Source organism: Lissotriton helveticus, chromosome 1_1, assembly GCF_964261635.1.
Source record: "Lissotriton helveticus chromosome 1_1, aLisHel1.1, whole genome shotgun sequence".
In the NCBI taxonomy this organism is placed as follows: Eukaryota; Metazoa; Chordata; class Amphibia; order Caudata; family Salamandridae; genus Lissotriton; species Lissotriton helveticus.
This window is the reverse complement of record NC_136057.1, coordinates 1382581963-1382594344: the sequence shown is the minus strand read 5'-3', so window position 1 is coordinate 1382594344 and position 12382 is coordinate 1382581963.

The following is a 12382-nucleotide window of genomic DNA, read 5'->3' as shown; positions in this document are numbered from 1 at the left end:
AGATTGGATTTGGAATAGTAAATTTAATACGTTCAGTGTCCAGCACCTACCCTAATTAAATGTAGATTGGAGTTGGAATAGTAAATTAAATAGGTTCAGTGTCCAGCACCTACCCTAATTAAATGTAGATTGGAGTTGGAATAGTAAATTAAATAGGTTCAGTGTCCAGCACCTACCCTAATTAAATGTAGATTGGTGTTGGAATAGTAAATTAAATAGGTTCAGTGTCCATAACCTACCCTAATTAAATGTAGATTGGAAGTGGAATAGTAAATTAAATAGGTTCAGTGTCCAGCACCTACCCTAATTAAATGTAGATTGGATTTGGAATAGTAAATTAAATACGTTCAGTGTCCAGCACCTACCCTAATTAAATGTAGATTGGAGTTGGAATAGTAAATTAAATAGGTTCAGTGTCCAGCACCTACCCTAATTAAATGTAGATTGGAGTGGGAATAGTAAATTAAATAGGTTCAGTGTCCAGCACCTACCCTAATTAAATGTAGATTGGTGTTGGAATAGTAAATTAAATAGGTTCAGTGTCTATAAGCTACCCTAATTAAAAGTAGATTGGAGTTGGAATAGTAAATTATATAGGTTCAGTGTCCAGCACCTACCCTAATTAAATGTAGATTGGTGTTGGAATAGTCAAATAAATAGGTTCAGTGTCCAGCACCTACCCTAATTAAATGTAGATTGGAGTTGGAATAGTACATTAAATAGGTTCAGTGTCCAGCACCTACCCTAATTAAATGTAGATTGGTGTTGGAATAGTAAATTAAATAGTTTCAGTGTCCATAACCTACCCTAATTAAATGTAGATTGGAGTTGGAATAGTAAATTAAATAGGTTCAGTGTCCAGCACATACCCTAATTAAAAGTAGATTGGAGGTGGAATATTAAATTATATAGGTTCTGTGTTCAGCACCTACGCTAATTAAATGTAGATTGGAGTTGGAATAGTAAATTACATAGGTTCAGTGTCCATAACCTACCCTAATTAAATGTAGATTGGGGTTGGAATAGTAAATTTAATAGGTTCAGTGTCCAGCACCTACCCTAATTAAATGAAGATTGGAGTTGGAATAGTAAATTAAATAGGTTCAGTGTCCAGCACCTACCCTAATTAAAAGTAGATTGGAGTTGGAATAGTAAATTAAATAGGTTCAGTGTCCAGCACCTACCCTAATTAAATTTAGATTGGTGTTGGAATAGTAAATTAAATAGGTTCAGTGTCCATAACCTACCCTAATTAAATGTAGATTGGAGTTGGAATAGTAAATTAAATAGGTTCAGTGTTCAGCACCTACCCTAAATAAATGTAGATTGGTGTTGGAATAGTAAATTACATAGGTTCAGTGTCCATAACCTACCCTAATTAAATGTAGATTGGAGTTGGAATAGTAAATTTAATAGGTTCAGTGTCCAGCACCTACCCTAATTAAAAGTAGATTGGAGGTGGAATATTAAATTATATAGGTTCTGTGTTCAGCACCTACGCTAATTAAATGTAGATTGGAGTTGGAATAGTAAATTAAATAGGTTCAGTGTTCAGCACCTACCCTAAATAAATGTAGATTGGTGTTGGAATAGTAAATTACATAGGTTCAGTGTCCATAACCTACCCTAATTAAATGTAGATTGGAGTTGGAATAGTAAATTTAATAGGTTCAGTGTCCAGCACCTACCCTAATTAAATGAAGATTGGAGTTGGAATAGTAAATTAAATAGGTTCAGTGTCCAGCACCTACCCTAATTAAAAGTAGATTGGAGTTGGAATAGTAAATTAAATAGGTTCAGTGTCCAGCACCTACCCTAATTAAATGTAGATTGGTGTTGGAATAGTAAATTAAATAGGTTCAGTGTCCATAACCTACCCTAATTAAATGTAGATTGGAGTTGGAATAGTAAATTAAATAGGTTCAGTGTTCAGCACCTACCCTAAATAAATGTAGATTGGTGTTGGAATAGTAAATTACATAGGTTCAGTGTCCATAACCTACCCTAATTAAATGTAGATTGGAGTTGGAATAGTAAATTTAATAGGTTCAGTGTCCAGCACCTACCCTAATTAAATGTAGATTGGAGTTGGAATAGTAAATGTAATAGGTTCAGTGTCCAGCACCTACCCTAATTAAATGTAGATTGGAGTTGGAATTGTAAATTAAATAGTTTCAGTGTTCAGCACCTACCCTAATTAAATGTAGATTGGTGTTGGAATAGTAAATTAAATAGGTTAAGTTTGTAGTATGTATATACATTAAATTAATATTTAAATGTGAATATTAAAAGCATTAAAATATTTTATTTTATTTTTTTCAATGTATAATATATATATAATATTTTTATAAAATTATTTTTATATAGTGTTAGTAATAATTTTATAATAGGTAGTAGACAAACATCACTCAGTTTTTGGAACATAAAATTTCTTTATTTGTTCATATAGTACATAAATTAAATTAGAAATGATTGGATAAAGCATGTATAATATTTAAACAAATAAATATAAGTACAATGTTAAATACAAATATACATTTTTTGATAGTTGTTCAGTGCAGTACATTTTTTGGAAATCAAAATAATATAGTACATGAAAAAAAATAGAAGATAACAATCAGAGAGTACATACATTTAGAGATAAATAAAAAAAATTATATATTTTTATTACATGAAATGTAAATGATTTTTAACATATTAATGTGCTGTACAAATTATGTTATATAGATTTCTATATTTTTACATATCAACATTGATATTCAAAAGTTTTCACATCATGCAATAAACATTTATATAATAACATTATTAAATTATAATATTATTGAAATATATTTAATTTGTTATTATTAATTATATAGTATTAATAATAATAAATTAAAAACATTTCTTAAAAAATTCACATAAATACAGAAAAAATATACATTTAGTTTCACAATTTTTAACAAAACCTCTTCTCATAATTATAACATAACAATTTACAAAGTAACAATATTTAATGTTAAAGAAATTAAAAATATGATTATAATAAAATAGTTATTGGAAAAAGGATAAATACATTGTATTAATGTTGCAAAAAAATGTACGTGTAAGTATCAATGGGGGCTAGCTAGCTTTAAAGGGAAGGTAAAGGGTGACTCAGGTACGTCAGACAATACAAGGAAAAAAGCAATATTTTCCTTTGAAAGCCCTCACCCACCGACCTAGTCGGTGGCATGCTTCATCATCGGGCCCACCACAGTGGCACCGAATGTGCCCCGGGTGTGCTGCAACGCCAGGAGACTGCGGAGCTGGTATATTGCTGCGTGTGCAGTGAAGGAGTGAGATGTGAAAGATTAAAAAGCTATACAAGCGGTCCCAGCACCCGAGGGTTAACAAGTATTTAATCAACTGGGCCTCCGTTAGCTGCTTAAAAAAGGCGAATGGACAAAGTGGAGTAATTAATGATCTCCCATGTCCAGTGTGGTCTACATGTTTCTGCCAGTGCCTTTTCTATTATAAGCTGGCTTTCCTCAGGACCAAAGAGTTAAGTGAAAAAAGTGCAATTAAATAATAAGCTAGTAAACTATATTAAGTGATTGTGTTATTTGTTGGCTATGTGTCGCGCTCGCTAAGGCGCTGTAGCTGTTAGAGGGGGATTCCCTCAAGCTTTTCTACATAAAACACATAGGACAAAGACAGGACGTACAGGGGAGAGTCATATTAGGTTGGCATTTTTTAGAACTCATGGTGGCCGGCTCATAGGGTGGTGTACGACTTAAAACCGGCTAGGGTGAGCTCATAGCGATTGTATGAGACTGGTGAGAGTATAAAAACAACCGTAGGTGGGTAGTGGTGGGCTAGAAAACGAAATCACAAGGTGAGGTACAGGAAAGTACTAGTTCTGGGTCCTCACTCTGTTATTTCTTTGTAAAAAGCCTCATGGGTCGCCTGGCAGAGAAAGAGACCCTGTGGAGATAAATGAGGTTCACAAGGCTGTCTAACCTGTAAGGAAAGAAGAGTTTTTGGCTTACCCCATGTTGTTGGACAAGCGGTTTTACTCACGAGTAGTTCGGTCAGGTTCCTCCTTGGACCTATTCGTCCTTCCGCGGCGCCCGGTGTGAGCTGAGAGGGCCGCCTCGCTCTCTATTTATATGGTTTGGTAGACTCGATGCACCTGTTCAGGTTAGAAAGAGGGAGGGGTGCGCGGTAAACGCTGTCTCATGTAGAGTCTGCATGCGCATGTGCGGAGGAGTAGTGCGCATGGGTAGCGCATGCGCGGTAGGCTGCTGTAGCGGTCTAGAGATTGCGCATGCGCGGTAGCGGAAGCTCTTTCGAACTAGTTCTAAGGGTTGCCGATGCTCTGAAATGGCAATATTTAGCTATATTAGCTTAGTTCAAGTGGCTGGGTCAGCAAAAGTACGTTACTGCCGCATGGGACAGTCTTTATTGGAGAAGAATGGGCTAGGGAGGTGGACGTTCATGTAGGAGCATGGTGGCACTGGTACCTCATGAGTTTGACAAGAGTGTCTAAGTGGCCAGACTGTTCCACGGAATGGAATCATTAAGGCCTATGGTATGGGTGGAAAGACGGTAAATCCAGCGTTGTTCTTTTTGTAATAGGAGTTTCTCATCCCTGAAGTTGTCAAATTTCTCAATGACGGTCCATGTGAAGTCATTGGGTGTGTGGTTGTGGGTCAGAAAGTGGTCTGTGAGCTTACTGATGTTTTTCCCACATCTTATGGTGCTTCTGTGTTCCGTCATTCACCACCCTATGAGCCGGCCACCATGAGTTCTAAAAAATGCCAACCTAATATGACTCTCCCCTGTACGTCCTGTCTTTGTCCTATGTGTTTTATGTAGAAAAGCTTGAGGGAATCCCCCTCTAACAGCTACAGCGCCTTAGCGAGCGCGACACATAGCCAACAAATAACACAATCACTTAATATAGTTTACTAGCTTATTATTTAATTGCACTTTTTTCACTTAACTCTTTGGTCCTGAGGAAAGCCAGCTTATAATAGAAAAGGCACTGGCAGAAACATGTAGACCACACTGGACATGGGAGATCATTAATTACTCCACTTTGTCCATTCGCCTTTTTTAAGCAGCTAACGGAGGCCCAGTTGATTAAATACTTGTTAACCCTCGGGTGCTGGGACCGCTTGTATAGCTTTTTAATCTTTCACATCTCACTCCTTCACTGCACACGCAGCAATATACCAGCTCCGCAGTCTCCTGGCGTTGCAGCACACCCGGGGCACATTCGGTGCCACTGTGGTGGGCCCGATGATGAAGCATGCCACCGACTAGGTCGGTGGGTGAGGGCTTTCAAAGGAAAATATTGCTTTTTTCCTTGTATTGTCTGACGTACCTGAGTCACCCTTTACCTTCCCTTTAAAGCTAGCTAGCCCCCATTGATACTTACATATTAACACAGGGGATACGGGCTAGCTTACCTAGTCCTCTCTCTCTCTTTGATCTGAATAATAGCAAAAACATTTACAACAGTTTTACTAATTTTTTACTAGTAAAATAAATTATTTAGACATTTATTTCACTATGTTTGTGATTATACTATTATTTGGGTCTTTTATTTTGTAACCGCTCATTGTCTTTTTGGGTTATTTTGGAAGATTGAAGCTCGCGGTTGGAAGCAGAGCAGGTAAGAGTGGTTTTCATTATATTTTAACTATTTTAAGTAAGTTTTGAAGGTAGTAGTTTGTTATTTAGTGTTTGTGGACTATGATATTAAGATTTAGGTAGTATGTAGTTGTTTATGTACGGTTTCCCGTTTTCTTTGCGTTTTGTCGTTTCACGGCGTTGGAGTTATTGTGTTTTTGGCATTTTATTGACTTTTGGTTAAAAATATGTATGTTATGGTTATTAATTATGTGTACTTTTCAGTATTTTGTGGGTGGGAATGTTTCTTTTTCTATTCTAGGTTTTAAGATACAGCCTTTTCCGTTTCCGAGTTGTAACGTTTTTTTTTTTTAAAGGAAGTTTGTTTCAGTTGTTTAACTGAGATGTATTTTACACTTCCTTTATTTTTCGGGTTTCCTGGAGCGTTTATTAAATTTTTAAGACATTTTCGGGTTTTTGTTGGAATCGGAATTATCGATTTATTTGGATGGTCGATGGATTTACCACAGTTGTATTTTTTCATTTTATTGGGCCTTTTTTTTATGTTTTGGATTTATTACTACATGGATTGGTAACGATAATTGGATTTTCCTACTACGTTCCTTTGAAAGGTAAGTGATTTAATGACAATATTTTTGTGGGTTGGGAAATGTGTTATTATTAAACATATTTATTTTAGTGTGATATTTATTTTGTCTATATATTAAAAAATGATTAAATATATTAGACAACATACATATCGTATAATATTTTATGGGGATGTGTGGTGTTATATTTTATGAATTTTTTGGAGTTTTAACTTTTTATATGGTTAGTGATTTTAGTTGAGTGTTTTGGCTATCATTTTCAAGTATTCTAGTCCTCTTGTTGAAGGGTAAAGTTGTACTTGTTGTTGTAAATATTGGTACATTTGGGCAGTTTGTCTTGATAGTTTGGGTTTTAATTGTAAGACAGATTGCTCCATTCTTAATTCTTGAAAACTTTGTTCTTTTTGGATTGCTGTTAGAAGTTTGTGTAGTGTGGGAGTTGTTCGGCCAGTTGAAGATAGGAAGGCATTATGCCAACCTTCAACTGCTTTGTTTGTTTTGGCTTCTTTGGTTAGGGTTGGTAGATAGACATTCCACCAAGGTATTAGGAATTTTGGTTGGCGCCTGTGGCCTCACTTGTGTAGTCTTCCCATCCAGGTGTCCTCGAAATAATCCAAAAGTGGAGCTAGTTTTTGTTCATTTTGTGTATAGAAAGGACTTTCTATTAAAATGTTATAGTGTTCAGCCACAACTGTGATTGGCATGTATGCTAAGGCAATTAGGTGTTTTATTTGGTATGCAAAGGTAATATTGGTTGCATACTCAACACTAAGGGGTCCATTAGGATAGCGGGCGGAAAACCACCCCGCCCGCCATGGAGGCGGAAAACAACCGCCCGCCATGGAGGCGGTTCAACCGGCAGACAAATTAGGATCGACCGCCAGTACAGACCGACCGCGGCGGTAGCGGTGAAAATGAAACCGCCCGGCGTGTGCGGTGATGACAAAACTCCGACCGCGGCGGTCGGAAAAGCAGCGGAAAATACAAAACCGGCCACAGGGACAGCGGAGACACCGCACGGGAAATTACGATATCCCCGAGGGTGTCGCGGGCGGAACCGCAGGCACCGACCGCCGCGGTCGAAGGCAGGATTGCATGGGAGAAATGGCGGCCAAGCACCAGCAAACTCACCGCAGCGGACGAACATGAAATACATGGCGGTCGATGTCAAAGCACCGCAGTGATGCCAAATACTGCATAAACAAAGTAGCCCTGCCCCCAATAGATACAACACACACACACAGATACAGAAATGTCAAACAAATATACAAAACAACATAACCACACCCACAACACACCTGACAACCACAATCCAATTGGACACACCCACACAGCTGAGTATAAAGCCACCCCCTCCACTCACCACAATCCTTTGCATCTTTCCTGAACAGAAGGCCACACACCACATCTGAGAGGAGAGGCAAAATCGCACACCACACCCACCCACCACCACCATCAACACCACCATCACACCATCACAATCAAACCCCCAGCACACAAAAACACACCTCATCACCACACCCCTGCACCCACACACCCCTGCACCCACAAACACCTCAACCCCCCCACACCATGACATCACAAAAAATGCCAAAATTCACAGAGAGTGAGTGGACAGTCATGGTCAACGAGATTGTGAGAGTAGAAACACAACTATTTGGTAACCTAGTCCAACAGACACCATTAGCCACCAGGACACAAATGTGGGAAAGGATAGTCCAAAGGGTGAATGCAGTTGGGGCCACCCCAAGATCCAAGAAGGAGATCATGAAGCGGTGGCATGATCTCAAGAGGGTTGTCAAGGAGAGGAGGAGCAAGAACTGGACGCTGGCAAACGCGACTGGCAGTGGCCCTCCCATCCCACCGAAGACATTCACACCATGGGAGGAGAAGGTGCTTGCTATCCTGCTACCTGAGAGTTTCACAGGAGTAGCCGGGGGAGCGGAGGCTGGTAAGTACCGACAAATGTGTAACACCACATTGAGATTTACCTCCTTGCAATACCCAACCACCAATACACTGTCCATCCCTAACCAACATGTAGCCAGCCATTCTGCTGAGGAGGCCTGTATGGGGCCGGAATGTCAGTACAACATGCCCCCCTGTCCCACAGCCCAGCAGCATGGAGGCCTCCCCAGCCAGGAGCACGTGTCAGCCATTGTACTGTTTAACAAACAAACTTACAGGTTGGTAGCCATCTTCACTTGGAGGCTGTTTGTGGGTGTGAGGGAGGGAGGGAGGCCTGTCTCACTACTCCCAGCATGCCCCCCTGTCCCACAGCCCAGCAGCATGGAGGCCTCCCCAGCCAGGAGCAAGTGTCAGCCATTGCACTGTTTAACAAACAAACTTACAGGTAGGTAGCCATCTTCACTTGGAGGTTGTTTGTGGGTGTGAGGGAGGGAGGGAGGCCTGTCTCACTACTCCCAGCATGCCCCCCTGTCCCACAGCCCAGCAGCATGGAGGCCTCCCCAGCCAGGAGCAAGTGTCAGCCATTGCACTGTTTAACAAACAAACTTACAGGTAGGTAGCCATTTTCACTTGGAGGCTGTTTGTGGGTGTGAGGGGGGGAAGGAGGCCTGTCTCACTACTCCCAGCATGCCCCCCTGTCCCACAGCCCAGCAGCATGGAGGCCTCCCCAGCCAGGAGCACGTGTCAGCCATTGCACTGTTTAACAAACAAACTTACAGGTTGGTAGCCATCTTCACTTGGAGGCTGTTTGTGGGTGTGAGGGAGGGAGGGAGGCCTGTCTCACTACTCCCAGCATGCCCCCCTGTCCCACAGCCCAGCAGCATGGAGGCCTCCCCAGCCAGGAGCACGTGTCAGCCATTGCACTGTTTAACAAACAAACTTACAGGTTGGTAGCCATCTTTACTTGGAGGCTGTTTGTGGGTATGAGGGAGGGAGGGAGGCCTGTCTCACTACTCCCAGCATGCCCCCCTGTCCCACAGCCCAGCAGCATGGAGGCCTCCCCAGCCAGGAGCAAGTGTCAGCCATTGCACTGTTTAACAAACAAACTTACAGGTAGGTAGCCATCTTCACTTGGAGGCTGTTTGTGGGTGTGAGGGAGGGAGGGAGGGAGGGAGGCCTGTCTCACTACTCCCAGCATGCCCCCCTGTCCCACAGCCCAGCAGCATGGAGGCCTCCCCAGCCAGGAGCAAGTATCAACCATTGCACCCTGCACACTCACCTTACAGGTATGTAACTACCGTATATCTTCATGAAGTGTGTGTGTAGAAATCAAATAACTATTGTACGCAATGCATAGACAATCAACGTTTATGACTCCATGATGTAACTCTGCACTATGTAATGTAACACGGTGTTGCCATGATTTGTACAACTGATGACAGCAAATTGCACTAGTGTACAGACAGCTGATGATACGCAGATGACACAAACACTGACCACTCCCCATCTACTCCACAGGTGATGAAGAACTCACTGCTGGGGACAACACCAATGACCAGCAGAGCCAGTCTCCACCTCCGGCACATGGACTCACAGATGCAGACTCCCAGGACAGTTTGGATAATGAGCTCCAGGCCGGCCCATCTGGTGTTCCACAGAGCCAGAGGTCCCAGGCCCCCATCCTCCCCACCACCACCTCTGCTGCAACAACAACGTAGCAGACTCCTGCTGTCACGGCCTCTGCCTCCACCGCAACCACCACCGCAGCCACTGCCACCAACACCACCACTACCACCAGTACCACCTGCAGCACCCTCCCTGTCCCTAGGGATGACCAGCCCACACCAACAACTGTGGAGGGCAGGGAGCCAGTGTGTGGCGCACCAGTGGCGAGGGAAGAGGTCCGTGGCAGCAGAGCAGGCGGGAGGGCCAGGGTCAACACCAGACCTCGGGAGGAGTGGACACCATCCCTGGGCCACTTCACCAGAGTTGTGGATGCCTACCAAGAGGTCCAGGGACAAAGTGGCCGGTCGGAAGAACTATTAAGGGAGCTCATCCTGCTGATGAGGTCCATCGATAACCGCCTGGGACAGATGGTGGACCTCATGGGCCAGCAAGTGGCGTTGCAGAGGGACAGGCCTGTGTCCCAACCATCACCGCCGTCCCCTCCTGTTGTGCAGCAGGATGACAGTCCACCATCCTCCCCTGCGCCAACAGAGAGGGGCGAGTCCTCTGATGCCGCTGGCCATTCAGCAGGCCCCCCACCGCCAAAAAGATCTAGGGGGTGTCCGAAGAAGAGCCCGGGAGTCTCTGGAAGCAAAGCACCTGCCACACGCCAGTCATGGAGCCAGCCGTGAAGACAACCCTCTCCCCAACTGCATTCACTGTTTGGACTGTCTTTCCCCACATTGCCTTGGCAATGGCACCTGTCTGTTGGACTGGGTCACCACATCCATGTGGTGTCTACTCTTGCATCTCTGCGACCATGACTGTCAACTCACTGCTCATTCACCACCTTCCTGTAAATATTCCCGCACAATTCACATGTCCACCCCGTAAATAAAATACCTGACACTCCAGATTTGGTGTATTGAATTCTTTAGTGCAGTATTTACATTGATGATAATGTCCATGATGTGTAAACATGATGTACAGTATGCAGGGCAGGAACACTCTGGAGCACCTAGGGAGACACAACAGAACTACAGTCACTGGTCTCATCATGCCAACACACACAGATCACTGCTCCACAAATATCCAATTTATCACAGGTACACTACACATTGTCTAGCTGATATGCACAAATACGGTCCAGAAAACATCTCCGTACGTAACGTCCATTACAACAATACCATACATAGGTGACAGAACATGTGGCTATTGGGAACATCTGCGCATATCCATTCACAACAAAAGCTATCACACTAGACTATGTAGACGTTGTAACTTGTCACACACCTTCAAGTGAAGTAGCGTTGGATTAGCTGCTGGCGTAGGTCAACTCCTTCCTCCGCTCCACTGTCCTCATCACTGGATTCAGGTCCCTGAGCAGGTTGTGGCCTTGGTTCCTCACCATCGTCCAGGAGCAGGGGGACCCCCTTGTGGATGGCCAGGTTGTGTAGCATACAGCATGCCACAACGATCTTGCACACCTTCCCAGGCGAGTATGCGAGTGCGCCTCCAGTCCTGTCAAGGCACCGGAACCTTGCCTTCAGCAGGCCAAAAGTCCGTTCAATTACCCGTCGTGTCCTGCCATGGGCCTCATTGTAGCGGATGTCTGCTGGTGTCTGGGGATTCCGGAGTGGGCTCAACAGCCATGGCCTACTGGGATATGCAGAGTCCCCTGTGAATGAAAAACACCCATAGCAATGTTGTACGGCCACAGTAAAGCCAGTGACACATAGCACGTGAATGCAGTAGTGTAACTCACCCACAATCCAGGCACGTTCGGGATGCAGATTCTCCATCATCCGTGGCACCATGCTGTTCCTCATAATGAAAGAGTCATGGGCCGAACCGGGATACTTTGCACACACATGTGATATTGTCATGTCCGAAAGGCACACCACCTGCACATTCATGGAGTGGTAGTGTTTGCGGTTCCGATAAATGTGCTCCATCGCCTGCGGTGCCACCAGAGCCACATGGGTGCAATCTATGGCACCGACTACATGTGGGATGCGCCCAAGTGGATAGAAGTCCCCCTTAACGGCAGCCAATTCACGTCCCCTGGGGAAATGTATGTAGCGATTGCGATATATCATCATGGCCTCAAGTACATCCCTCAGCACCATGCTGAACATGGGCTGCGACATCCTCCCAGCGTTAGCCACGGTCTCTTGGAAGGAACCAGTCGCAAAGAAGTGTAGTGCTGCCATTACCTTGTAGGTTGGTGTGAATGCCGTAGGATAGTGACGGCGAGGCTGCAGGTGGGGCTCCAATAGATCACACACGATCTTCAATGTCGGTCTGTCCAGCCTGAATTTCCTGATGATTGCCTCATTCTCCATGTCCTCAAGCACAATCAACTGACGTAGGAGATTTGGCCTCCTTCTAGTTTAGGATTATAAAGAATAGGTCAATGACAAGCATCATGAGATGGCCATAGCACAAAGCATCAATGATGTAATGGGAAAACAACAAGGGCCAGAGAGATGCATGGCACATCTGGTTACATGGCTGGCCAATAGCTACACACAGAGGGCAGGCCTCTCCAGTGACAATACCCAAGTGACAGTAACTCATAGGGTAATGTGAAAGTGGATATA